Source organism: Daucus carota, chromosome 9 (assembly GCF_001625215.2).
Source record: "Daucus carota subsp. sativus chromosome 9, DH1 v3.0, whole genome shotgun sequence".
NCBI lineage: Eukaryota > Viridiplantae > Streptophyta > Magnoliopsida > Apiales > Apiaceae > Daucus > Daucus carota.
The window spans coordinates 30,568,073-30,582,189 of record NC_030389.2 but is presented as its reverse complement, the minus strand read 5'-3'; positions in this window follow the sequence as shown (position 1 = coordinate 30,582,189).

Here is a 14,117-nt window from a genome sequence, read left to right as displayed (position 1 = left end):
CGGCCACGTCACTGAGTTAGTTCGGTTACATTCCGTTCTGTCTAAGTCAATGAAGCCACCTAATCTTTCTCGTTAGGTCAACAAAATAAGTTAACGACTCTGTCCTTACTCGTTACTAGAGTGGTGCATTTGAGATGCCAATAACTAGACTGAGTAAATTGATACTGGCCCTTCAGTTTAATGAGCTATTAACCACATACGAATTTTGTACTTATGTTTTAATAACAATGAAGTTAAAATTGTATGGACTATATCAAGTTGTCCAACAACTGAGGTAAATGATCTTCTAAGTTAAATTTTCTGAATATTTGCCAGAAAGTAACTTGATTTTGGATATATTAAGGAGCTAGGACTGAATGCCAGACACCATGCAGAAGTATTTATCACATTCACCAAGAACTTATCAAAACATAGAAATGACAGACTACCTGCATACACAGTCCTGCCTAACAAATGATACAATCAAATAGAATATGGATAGTATTGGTCGAGGCACAACTGTTTGCTTCAATGTTGTTTTATAATCCACACCCATCAACTGGAATTCTTGCAACTTCAATGAGTCCAATTTAAGTGTGTCGAAAGGAATGGGTTGTAAAACGCTGAAATATAAAACATCATTCTAGCTCAGACTTGAACCGTAGGCGGCTTCCAGGTGCTGTTGACTGCAAGATTGGTGGAAACAGCAGGGGATGTCACAGGGTCACTGAATTCGACATAGGACCAAAAAAGCAAACCAGGAAATTTATCTGTCTGTGAAATCATGGATAGGCAATTAAATTGGGCATAAGACTATACAGTAAATGTACTGAAGGCAGACAATTCTGTACATCACACATTATCAACTGTAAAAGACCAGGGTGCATTGTGTGCTCTGAGGACCCAGCACTGTGAACCTGAGCACACATGGGTTCGAGAAGCTAGCTGCTGAATTCTGGGACCAATTTCAGTCATTCCATAGTAAACTCAGCTCAAATGTTATTTTTATTATCTTCCTCGAGAATAGAACTAAATGATCATTTCTAAATGATGGAGAAGAACATAAACTTTAAAATAGTGAATTAAAACAAAATAATATGACAAATAATAACTAAAAAAATAAATGATCCTAAAATGCTCATGATGAATTGAATTACTAATAAACTAAATCTTTTTGTCCCAAGTCAATTACAATAATTTAGAGATAAGTAACTACAAATATATATCGAAGGTAAAGTGTTATTTCAAATTTATCCATAGCGCTATAAGGAGAACTGAGGCCGAGATCAATATATCGGAGTACTTTCTTCATTGTTTGGTGCGAATATTCTATTTTATATACCCTTTTTGTCCACTGCTTACATGCTGCAGACTACTGGAAGTATTAACCCCATCACCAGGTGTATGAGTTGATGCTGGGGAGTTTGGTGAAGGACCCACAGTATTTCCTGCACCAGTACTATTAGCTGGTCCAGAAGACGAGTGTTGTTTTCTTTTTCGGTTATTATTCTGCATGGCGACAACAAGTCAAAATTGTTGACAGACATAACCACAAAAGCAAACGACGAGGGGAGAACAATAGTTGAAAATTGTGCCTCATCACAACTAGCCTCTATGGTAGGGAACTGGAAAGTTTTGCTGGTATATGTACATCTTAGTTATGGCTCTTAAAATTTCTATTAGAGATATAGAAAAGAATCAAACCTGCTGTTGTGATGACTGGTCATGTTGAGAGGATGATTGTTGCATTTGAGTCATCATCTGAGATGCATAAAAAACTGAATCAGATATATATTTAGCTACTACAATCCGGTGATTATCTCATTCTTGGCATGTATTCTAAGCAAGTTGAAGCAGTTCATGCACATAGTTAAGCAGTGAGTTTATAATTTTATGATGAAGATCGTAGGGAAAATGATAAAGAAGTAGAATGGAGCATTCCTTTTAAAATTAGATTTCTAGTTCACATAGTTTAAAATGGAATTTCTAGTTCAAATAGTTTGGAATGTAATGGAATGATTGAAGTAGTGAAAATTATAGACAACCCTAAATAAGAGTACATATTTCATTTTATTCTCCTAAGGTGCCATTTCATTCCATACTAAACCCAGCCCAAATGTTATCTTTATTATCTTTCTCAAGAATAGGTTTAACACAAAATTGATGGTCAGAGTGCAGTGTTAATAGGTCCTTGGTACAATAATAATAAATTTATAATATATATCGGGTCCTTCTCCAATAAAAACTACTTAAATACAAACTAAATACAAACCAATGCGATTAAACAGAATGGTAAGGGTTTTGGAGCCGAGGATGGACCCCAACATAGGCCTAGACGGGGTCTAACGGGGGCCTAGTACGGTTGGGATGGGGCCTAGTGGCACCATGGTGGGGCCAAGCTTTGACTCTTAAGGCTGTCCGGAGCTTTGATGAGGCTCTAGCGGGTCCGGGGTGGATTCAAAACGAAAATGTGTGATTGGATGTAGTCTATTTAAAACATATATATAATATCCACCGATTTGTGTAAAATGATAACTTTTTATATTCATTCATTTAGTGTGTACATTTTGTTAGGAAACCTGCAACTTCCTTTTCACAGTATGAGCATTGTCATCACGATCCAAATCCACTGCCAATACACAGCCAGTGTAGGTCTGCGCAAAAATACGCCTCCTTCCAGCAGGTTTGCATTTCATCCTATTTTCTTCTAGGGATTCTCCATTAGCTAAGCTGCTAAAAACTGCCATTGACAATTGTATTTGATCTTTTGGTGGTGAACTTTGATGGCAATGGAAGAGGCCTTCTTCCTCTTTGAAGAGGGTGCTGACCTCAGAAGCAGATTGCAAAGGAACCAGATAGTATGATCTACAATATAGCACAATCAGCTTAGAAAAAGAACAATATGAATACAGAACTCCATCATCAGTTCATACAGAAACGCATCACTACATTAGTAGATCAAAATATGCCAAAACTGAAACACAACTGAATCAACTGAGGGCTGCAGTCTATATGTAAAAAAGAGTTAATCAACATTGATCATCACAGGTGAATTCTAGTTGATCAAAGTTAAAATCATTAATGTGAAAATAACAAAATACCACAAGGAAAGTACCAAAACAAATCATCATATGCTAATAAGAGAATACAATAACATAGAGTACATCAAATTATCAAAAGACAGGTGAGTCATTTCTATATATAAATCATTATTTTGGAGCCCGACTACTTTCAACTTAGTCACTCCTAGAGATGGAGTTTTTTTAGAGAATATGTCCCCCGCCAAAAAGGGATATATTTATAGTTTTTCAAGAAACATATACAATACATTCAACAATTTAGAATTACTACTATTATACATGCAACACAGCAGCAGTGATACTAACACCTAGATAAGTAATTTTGCAAGTAAGTACCTCAACCATGTCATCAGTCCTATTATCATACATACACAGGAGATCATTGGCCTACTCTCTCTTTCTGAATCTCACACATACTCTTCTTCCAGCATGCATCTGATCACCAAAGAGTAGTAAAATGTGTGAAATGAAAGGATCATTTAAACAGAATGGAACAAGAAATATAAGAATTGGAGGAAAGACCAGGTGTGATTGTTTGTAATTAAGCTACAGTTTTTCTTGATATGTTTTTTCTATTCAATCAATAGACATAATTAGTATCTACTTATATCAAGTAAATAATAAAACTCACGCGTAAACGTCATTAATAGCTTACACTACATTTTCATTTCCATCAACCCTTGCTGCGGCACTAGTTGAGGCACTTGTTGATGGCATTGGAAAAACTGAGGAATGCATAAGCAAAAACTTTAATCTCAGATATATGTAAAAAAAAGTAATAGGAAAAATTTCAAGAATAAAAAAAAATCAATATGCATCTTTTAATATAAGTTATTAGAGGTCGCTGATACTGTTGAGTGGATTACAGAGGCAATCAATTGACTTAGTATAACTCTGGAGTATAGTTTGTTTCTTTAGATATGGATTGAGAAGATTCTTTACAGAAGAAAGTGAAAACTTCTATATCCTTCTAATGCAACACCGCAAGCCACATGAGAGGTGAGCAACATCAATATATAATTTAAAACAACGATTGGGAGTGGAGTCTAAAGGTACTTTGATCACCTACAAAAGCAGTTATGTATATGATAAAGTAATGAGCATGCAGCTAACCTTGTTCACAAGTAAGCAAATCTAATATCCTGGCTAGCTAGAAGGTCCGGCATATCATAAAACAAATATTTAATTAACATAAACAGCTAGCCATGCATATGCAAAATTATTAGTTCTTGAACACTAAATTAGTACCATAAAAACAGTAATTATGGAAGTACGCCTATAAAAAGGAAAGCAATATATCTTGGCAACAACAGAAGATAAACGCACCTGAAAAAAAATAATTAAACTTATGCGGTGCAAAGTGTAAACCCTACATCTGTTAACTTTAATGGTCAACTTGACGGAATATGGTCAAAGGGGTGCGTATCGAAGCACTTTTTAAATATTCGGGTGAAGAAAAAAATTGTTTGAGACCAAATCGAAAAAGCGCCTAAAATTCTGGGTTGCAAAGTGTCAATCACTCTAAAAGAAATTATCAAGAGACATGTGAGTCATTTCTATATATAAATAATTATTGTGGAGCCCGACTACTTTCAACTCAGTCTATATATTATGAGCTTCGGCTTTGTCTTTGCCGCATATCAAAGCACAATTAAAGTTCACTTAGAAAACCCTAACTAAAGTTCAATTACAAAAAAACCCAAAATTATAATATACAAAACCATAATTAAAGTTCAATTACAAAAAACCCAAATTACGATAATGAAACCTCAATTACAAATCAAACAGAAAACATCCAATTGACCCCAGTTTTAAAAAATACCCAATTAATCCTCAATATAAAAACTCTAATTACAAATTATAAGCATGCATAAAAATATGTAAATTAAAAAAACCCATAAAGACAAGATAAATAGACTACAACTATACCTACAGAGGGAAACCCCAAATAGAAATTTAATATTCCTCCAAAATAAAAAAACATGCGAGTTGACTATCTAGAAAATTGGAGTCGAGACGTGAGCTTCAAGAGATAAGAGAGCTTCAAGAAAAGATCAAGCTTCGAGAGTTCGAGAGATGTGATAGTTTCAATGAAATTCCGATTTGAAGATATATATATATATATATATATATATATATATATATATATATATATATATATATATATATATATAGACACGCACACACACATATATATTTTCATAATACATCTAATTTTTATAATTGTTAAAACAATCGAGTCCTTTTCAACAATTTGAGGTGGTGTTTAATGTAATACTTGCAAGTGATGTTGCATTTATCTCTAATACAACAGTGTAATCACATGTCAAATACTATACTATTTTCGTAGTATTGTAAAAAAATAGGAAAAATTAATTCTAAAGTCCCTGAACTATAGGCACTTTTTTTTCTAGGTCCCTGAACTATAAATGTCAATTCATAAGTAATTCAACTCTTGATTTTATTCTACTTGGGTCCTTCCGTTAGATATGGTTTGACATCGTTAGTTTTTCCGGCGAACTTGGTCGGAAAAGCTCAAATCCGATGAGCTCGAATTTTCCGACGAGGCTAATTTGAACATTAAAAATCACGAAAATGATATGAACATGCTCATAATCGCACGATCTATCAATCTACATCATTATAATTCGAATAAAAGCTATTAAAATGAAAACTAATATTCAACTCAATATTCGGAAATTACCAAATTAAATTTTGATGGTATAGATGGATAGGGGATTGAAAAACGAGCAATTTGATCACTCAAACTTCAAATTTGGATACCGGAATCACCTTCAAAGTTATCTTTGATTCTCATATGAACTTAAGAAGAACTAACGGCGTCAAACCATATCTAACGGAAGGACCCAGGTAGGAAAAAATCAAGAGTTGAATTACTTATGAATTGACATTTATAGTTCAGGGACCTAGAAAAAAAAGTGTCTATAGTTCAGGAACTTTAGAATTAATTTTCCCTGAAAAATAAAACTCAGAGATATACTGCAATAATTTCCGTGGCAACACTGACAAAAAAATTGCCTATGAGCACTTATGGCATAGTCAATATTATTTTAAACGTACCTATAAGCACCGCAAGGAGAATGGAGGCAGAGATTAATCTATCTTGGAGCACTTTCTTCATTGTTTTATGCAAGTATTCCTTGTATACACCTGATTCATACAATTTATTATTTCAAGAATATAATTAAATAAATATTTCAAATATGCAATTGACGATTGAAGAAAACTCAGATTCCATTAAAAAAGTATTTCACCTGCTATCATGAACCTTTGGTGCATCCAAAGCATAATACATTAATTACTTGAACATAACAAATAATATAGTGGGTATTCAATCTGAAGAGATTAATCTATATATCAATCGTAAATTGGTAAACAATTGGACATACCGGGGAAAAACTATTAGCAATAATATAACATCCTAATTTGAAGTGGATGATTATATGCGTATCGAATTTGTGTAATTGAAAGACGGTGGAAGATTTGAATTTACATGTGATTTCAATAATCATAGGTTATTGATTTGATTTGGGTCAAAGTACGAAGATAAAGATGGGAGTTTGAGAGTGGGGCGGCGGCTGCTCTATTGATGTAAAGAATGAAAGAGGGTTTTGATTTATAAAGGATTGTTAGAGATTAAGTTCCAGAAACTTCTCTCAATTTCCTAGTGGTTTTGCCATTTTGTGTGGACTGTTCACAACATTGGGCCTCGAACGACGAACGTCCATGATCCTGATACTGGATCATGGACCTTACGATTCATTGGGCGCAATGTAGAAAATTAAGTAGGCCTTTTTTATATGAATTACAAAATCAATTAATACGCCATCGATCAGTCATTGTCAGCACGGTCTTCATTTCTTGGATCCATATGAACATCAAGAACCCTAGTTTTCTGATTCTAACGCCGTTAGAATCTATTTGATTAAAGGACTTAGATCAAAAAGTAGAAAAGTTAAGTGACCTAAAAACAGAATCTTTAGTTTACGGAACTAGACAATAAATCGTCACTAGTTCAAGGATCTATAATTTAATTTTCCCTTTAATAATTAATTCATCATGTTATTTGACGTGATTTGAGATCGAATTAAACGCAAAAGCTTCATCCAGTTTGAAATGATTTCGATTTTGATCCGGGCCGCTTTTTCGAGTTAGATTCAACTCGAATTGCCTGATGGAACACAGATCGTCAAAAACTAATTCTATTTTAGAATTCCCACAAACATTTTGGAATTGGGCCTTGGCCTTTATATATCCTATAAGTTTCCAAAATTGGGCCTTCTTGAGCCCACAAGGTTTTTAAGCCAAATTCTAGATGTTTCTTTCGAGAAATAGTTCATTTTTGAATTATCTTTCATGGTTTTAGAGACAATCCCACATAATTCTTTTGTAAAAAACAATTCATTTTTGAATTATTTTCTAGGATTCTAGAGAATTCTACAAACTTCAATGGGCTGATTAAGTGGGATTTTTGTCGACCATTCCCTATCTTTTGACCCATTTACCGGCAGGAACTATATAATTTTTGAGTGAAGTTTTCGAACATTATTCTTCACTAAGGTATTAGTTGAGGTGTATTATGTATATAATTATAATGGTTACAGATTCCATATAAAAGAGTATGTTCTAGATTGTCTTATAAAAAGAACAAAGAATCCTATCATAATACTTAATTTTTCTTAAGAAATATTTTTTTACATTATAATCACAAAGTTAAACAACTAAACTTAATATATCAAATATCACATTGAATCTCATCCAAATTATTAAAATCAAATATTACATAATCGTAAATATAATCCAGCGTAGAATGAACGATATAATGATATATATATATATATATATATATATATATATATATATATATCACTTTTATAAATTGATAACTTTTTATATTTGTGCATTCAGTGTGTAGATTTTGTAAGGATACAACTTACCGATCCAACATGGAGGAAGCGTTTGTATTAATCACTTGAATAGTAACATATAATATAGTGGGAAATCAATTTGAAAAGATCAATCTATATATCAAGCGTAAATTGATAAACAAGCGGACATACCTGGAGAAACTATTGGCAATAATATAACATCCTAATTTCAAGTGGATGATTATATTTGTATCAAATTTGTGCAACTGAAAGATGATGGAAGATTTGAATTTGTATCTGATTTCAATAATCATAGATAAATATTGATTTGATTTGATTTGGGTCAGTACGAAGATTGAGATGGGGGTTTTAGAGGGGGGCGGCGGCGGCTCCAATGATGTGAAGAATGAATATGAGGGTTTTGATTTATTTATAAAAGATTTAGGGAAGATGTGAAAATACAACGAATTACACAATTTGAAATAAAAAAAATTGATGGAATGATAATGTAAAATTAATCATTTTATTTATCAGTGTCGTCGTGTCGAAATAACTTTTTATGTATAAAAAATATCTTATCAATCTTAATTTAGTTAAAATAATGAAACTAGCCTTCAAATAATTATATAAGATTTCATCATTTTTAACTACATTCAAACATCAACTTCTTAAATTATTGATTGTCGTATTATTAATGTTATTATATAAAAGAGTCATAAATTTGTTTTGTTTTTATGATCACATTATGTTCGTTGCACGTCTATCAAATAATAAATCTCTAATAAAACTTTTGAACTATGATCGTAAGTTAGAGTCATTTCGACAGAAATGAGGTTAAAAATGTCCATGTTGATTTTTTTATTTTTCAAAATTATTCCAAAATTGGATCTCACTTTCAACCTGGATTCAGATCGAATAAAAGCATAAAATTCCGTCCAGGTCAAAAGTGTTTCGACTTCGACCTGCGTGAAATCTTCAACAATTGATATTATTTTGACTTCGACCTGGATATGATTTTAATGACCTAGATCGAGGTCGACCATGTCCTTCTAGGATAAATGTTTTTGTTTGGTTTTGAAGTGGTCATATACACCTTGAAAACTAGTCGAGGTCGACGTGATTTCGACTTCGACCTAGACTAAAAAATTGATGTAAAACGAGATCGAACTAATCCTGTAATAACGGGAAAATTAAATTATAACTTCCTAAATATTGACGATTTATTGTCTATTTCCCTAAACTAATTATTATTTTTTTTTGGTCAGTTAAATTTTCTTTTTTTTTTTATCCAAGTATTTCCGTCAAAAAGATACTATCAGTGTTATAATCAAGAAATTAGTGGTTCTTGATGTTCATACAGATCAAAGCAATCTTGAAGGTGTTAGTGATTTCCAAAATTAAACTTCAAGTAATAAAATTGAAGTTTGAATCACTAGCGGCACTCACATGACTCAATTTTTCATAAACTAAGTTTAATTCAAAAAACTCTAAATTGGACTGTAAATTTAGGAAACTAAATTTATGAAACCAAATTTATGAATTTTTTTAACTGAACCTAGTTTGTGAAAACGGATGTCATATGAGTGTTGCTAGTGATTCAAAGTTTCAATTTGACTGCTTGAACTTTAAGTTTCGATATCACTAATGCCTTCAAAATTGTTTTGATCTGTATGAACATCAAGAATCTTAGTTTTCTGATTATAACCTCGTTAGAATCTTTTTGATGAAAGGACTTGGATTAAAAAGCTAAAATGAATATCCCCTGTGTCTGTAATACTCTGTCCGTCTATACCTTGTTTACATTTTTAAATTGATGAGATCTGTTTTTTTATTTCTTGATTTGAACACTGAGTTGGAATTTTTTGTGCGTATTGTAGTGTCTGCTATGGTACCTTGGGCAATACAAGATGCATACGAAGACCCGTGTCTGGAGAAGATTACGAGTGAAAGTCTTTTAGCATTGCCTCAACTGGTTTATTTCACTCTCTATGTAGCCGTAGGTAGTCTGCCATTCCAAGGAGATATTACTGGTTAAGTTCTTGGAAAGTGTTATAAATACTTTTTGCAGCTGGTAGAGGTACTTTCAGAGCAACCTAGAAGAAAGAGCAGGGTTCTGAATTCTGATTCTTTTTAATGGATTTGTTATACGAGGTTGATTAAAAATAATACATGATAAAAAAAAGTGAATAAAAAAAGTAGCAATACAATTATTCTTTTATTAGATATATCTTGTCATCTTGTTATAAGGAACATTTTTGTATAAGTATTATATGTGTATTGTATAATGATATACGATAAATTTAGAATATTGGGTTCGGTCGAGTTTCGGTTTGGTTCGGATTCGAATCGGGTATACACAATACACGTATAGCCGTTGTATCGGCCACGTCACTTAGTTAGTTCGGTTACATTCCGTTCTGTCTAAGTCAATGAAGCCACCTAATCTTTCTCGTTAGGTCAACAAAATAAGTTAACGACTCTGTCCTTACTCGATACTAGAGTGGTGCATTTGAGATGCCAATAACTAGACTGAGTAAATTGATACTGGCCCTTCAGTTTAATGAGCTATTAACCACATACGAATTTTGTACTTATGTTTTAATAACAATGAAGTTAAAATTGTATGGACTATATCAAGTTGTCCAACAACTGAGGTAAATGATCTTCTAAGTTAAATTTTCTGAATATTTGCCAGAAAGTAACTTGATTTTGGATATATCATGGAGCTAGGACTGAATGCCAGACATCATGCAGAAGTATTTATCACATTCACCAAGAACTTATCAAAACATAGAAATGACAGACTACCTGCATACACAGTCCTGCCTAACAAATGATACAATCAAATAGAATATGGATAGTATTGGCCGAGGTACAACTGTTTGCTTCAATGTTGTTTTATAATCCACACCCATCAACTGGAATTCTTGCAACTTCAATGAGTCCAATTTAAGTGTGTCGAAAGGAATGGGTTGTAAAACGCTGAAATATAAAACATCATTCTAGCTCAGACTTGAACCGTAGGCGGCTTCCAGGTGCTGTTGACTGCAAGATTGGTGGAAACAGCAGGGGATGTCACAGGGTCACTGAATTCGACATAGGACCAAAAAAGCAAACCAGGAAATTTATCTGTCTGTGAAATCATGGATAGGCAATTAAATTGGGCATAAGACTATACAGTAAATGTACTGAAGGCAGACAATTCTGTACATCACACATTATCAACTGTAAAAGACCAGGGTGCATTGTGTGCTCTGAGGACCCAGCACTGTGAACCTGAGCACACATGGGTTCGAGAAGCTAGCTGCTGAATTCTGGGACCAATTTCAGTCATTCCATAGTAAACTCAGCTCAAATGTTATTTTTATTATCTTCCTCGAGAATAGAACTAAATAATCATTCCTAAATGATGGAGAAGAACATAAACTTTAAAATAGTGAATTAAAACAAAATAATATGACAAATAATAACTAAAAAAATAAATGATCCTAAAATGCTCATGATGAATTGAATTACTAATAAACTAAATCTTTTTGTACCAAGTCAATTACAATAATTTAGAGATAAGTAACTACAAATATATATCGAAGGTAAAGTGTTATTTCAAATTTATCCATAGCGCTATAAGGAGAACTGAGGCCGAGATCAATATATCGGAGTACTTTCTTCATTGTTTGGTGCGAATATTCTATTTTATATACCTTTTTGTCCACTGCTTACATGCTGCAGACTACTGGCAGTATTAACCCCATCACCAGGTGTATGAGTTGATGCTGGGGAGTTTGGTGAAGGACCCACAGTATTTCCTGCACCAGTACTATTAGCTGGTCCAGAAGACGAGTGTTGTTTTCTTTTTCGGTTATTATTCTGCATGGCGACAACAAGTCAAAATTGTTGACAGACATAACCACAAAAGCAAACGACGAGGGGAGAACAATAGTTGAAAATTGTGCCTCATCACAACTAGCCTCTATGGTAGGGAACTGGAAAGTTTTGCTGGTATATGTACATCTTAGTTATGGCTCTTAAAATTTCTATTAGAGATATAGAAAAGAATCAAACCTGCTGTTGTGATGACTGGTCATGTTGAGAGGATGATTGTTGCATTTGAGTCATCATCTGAGATGCATAAAAAACTGAATCAGATATATATTTAGCTACTACAATCCGGTGATTATCTCATTCTTGGCATGTATTCTAAGCAAGTTGAAGCAGTTCATGCACATAGTTAAGCAGTGAGTTTATAATTTTATGATGAAGATCGTAGGGAAAATGATAAAGAAGTAGAATGGAGCATTCCTTTTAAAATTAGATTTCTAGTTCACATAGTTTAAAATGGAATTTCTAGTTCAAATAGTTTGGAATGTAATGGAATGATTGAAGTAGTGAAAATTATAGACAACCCTAAATAAGAGTACATATTTCATTTTATTCTCCTAAGGTGCCATTTCATTCCATACTAAACCCAGCCCAAATGTTATCTTTATTATCTTTCTCAAGAATAGGTTTAACACAAAATTGATGGTCAGAGTGCAGTGTTAATAGGTCCTTGGTACTATAATAATAAATTTATAATATATATCGGGTCCTTCTCCAATACAAACTACTAAAATACAAACTAAATACAAACCAATGCGATCAAACAGAATGGTAAGGGTTTTGGAGCCGAGGATGGACCCCAACATAGGCCCAGACAGGTCTAACTGGGGCCTAGTAGGGTTAAATGGGGCCTAGTGGCACCATGGTGGGGCCAAGCTTTGACTCTTAAGGCTGTCCGGAGCTTTGATGAGGCTCTAGCGGGTCCGGGGTGGATTCAAAACGAAAATGTGTGATTGGATGTAGTCTATTTAAAACATATATATAATATCCACCAATTTGTGTAAAAAGATAACTTTTTATATTCATTCATTTAGTGTGTACATTTTGTTAGGAAACCTGCAACTTCCTTTTCACAGTATGAGCATTGTCATCACGATCCAAATCCACTGCCAATACACAGCCAGTGTAGGTCTGCACAAAAATACGCCTCCTTCCAGAAGGCTTGCATTTCATCCTATTTTCTTCTAGGGATTCTCCATTAGCTAAGCTGCTAAAAACTGCCATTGACAATTGTATTTGATCTTTTGGCGGTGAACTTTGATGGCAATGGAAGAGGCCTTCTTCCTCTTTGAAGAGGGTGCTGACCTCAGAAGCAGATTGCAAAGGAACCAGATAGTATGATCTACAATATAGCACAATCAGCTTAGAAAAAGAACAATATGAATACAGAACTCCATCATCAGTTCATACAGAAACGCATCACTACATTAGTAGATCAAAATATGCCAAAACTGAAACACAACTGAATCAACTGAGGGCTGCAGTCTATATGTAAAAAGGAGTTAATCAACATTGATCATCACAGGTGAATTCTAGTTGATCAAAGTTAAAATCATTAATGTGAAAATAACATAATACCACAAGGAAAGTACCAAAACAAATCATCATATGCTAATAAGAGAATACAATAACATATAGTACATCAAATTATCAAAAGACAGGTGAGTCATTTCTATATACAAATCATTATTTTGGAGCCCGACTACTTTCAACTTAGTCACTCCTGTATTATGAGCTTCGGCCTTGTCTTTTTTGCATATCAAAGCACAATTAAAGTTTACTTCGAAAACCCTAATTAAAGTTCAATTACAAAAAAACCCCAAATTATAATATGCAAAACCATAATCAATATTCAATTACAAAAAACCCAAAATACGATATGGAAACCTCAATTTCAAATGAAATAGAAAACATCCACCCCAATATTAAAAAAAAAACCCCAATTAATCCTAAATATAATAACTCTAATTAAAAATTAAAAGCATGCATAAAAATATGTAAAAAAAATCATAAAGAAAGTGATAAAGAGACTGCAGCTATACCTACAACGGGAAATCCCAAATAGAAATATAATATTCTTGCAAAATAAAAAAACATGTGAGTTGAATATTTAGAAAATGGGAGTCGAGACGTGAGTTTCAAGATATAAGAGAGCATCCAGAAAAGAGAAGTTTCGAGAGTTCGAGATATGTGATAGTTTCGAGAGTGAAATGGATGAGAATGAAATTTCAATTTAAAGATATATATTTTCATAATACATCTAATTTTTGTAATTGTTACACGATCGAGT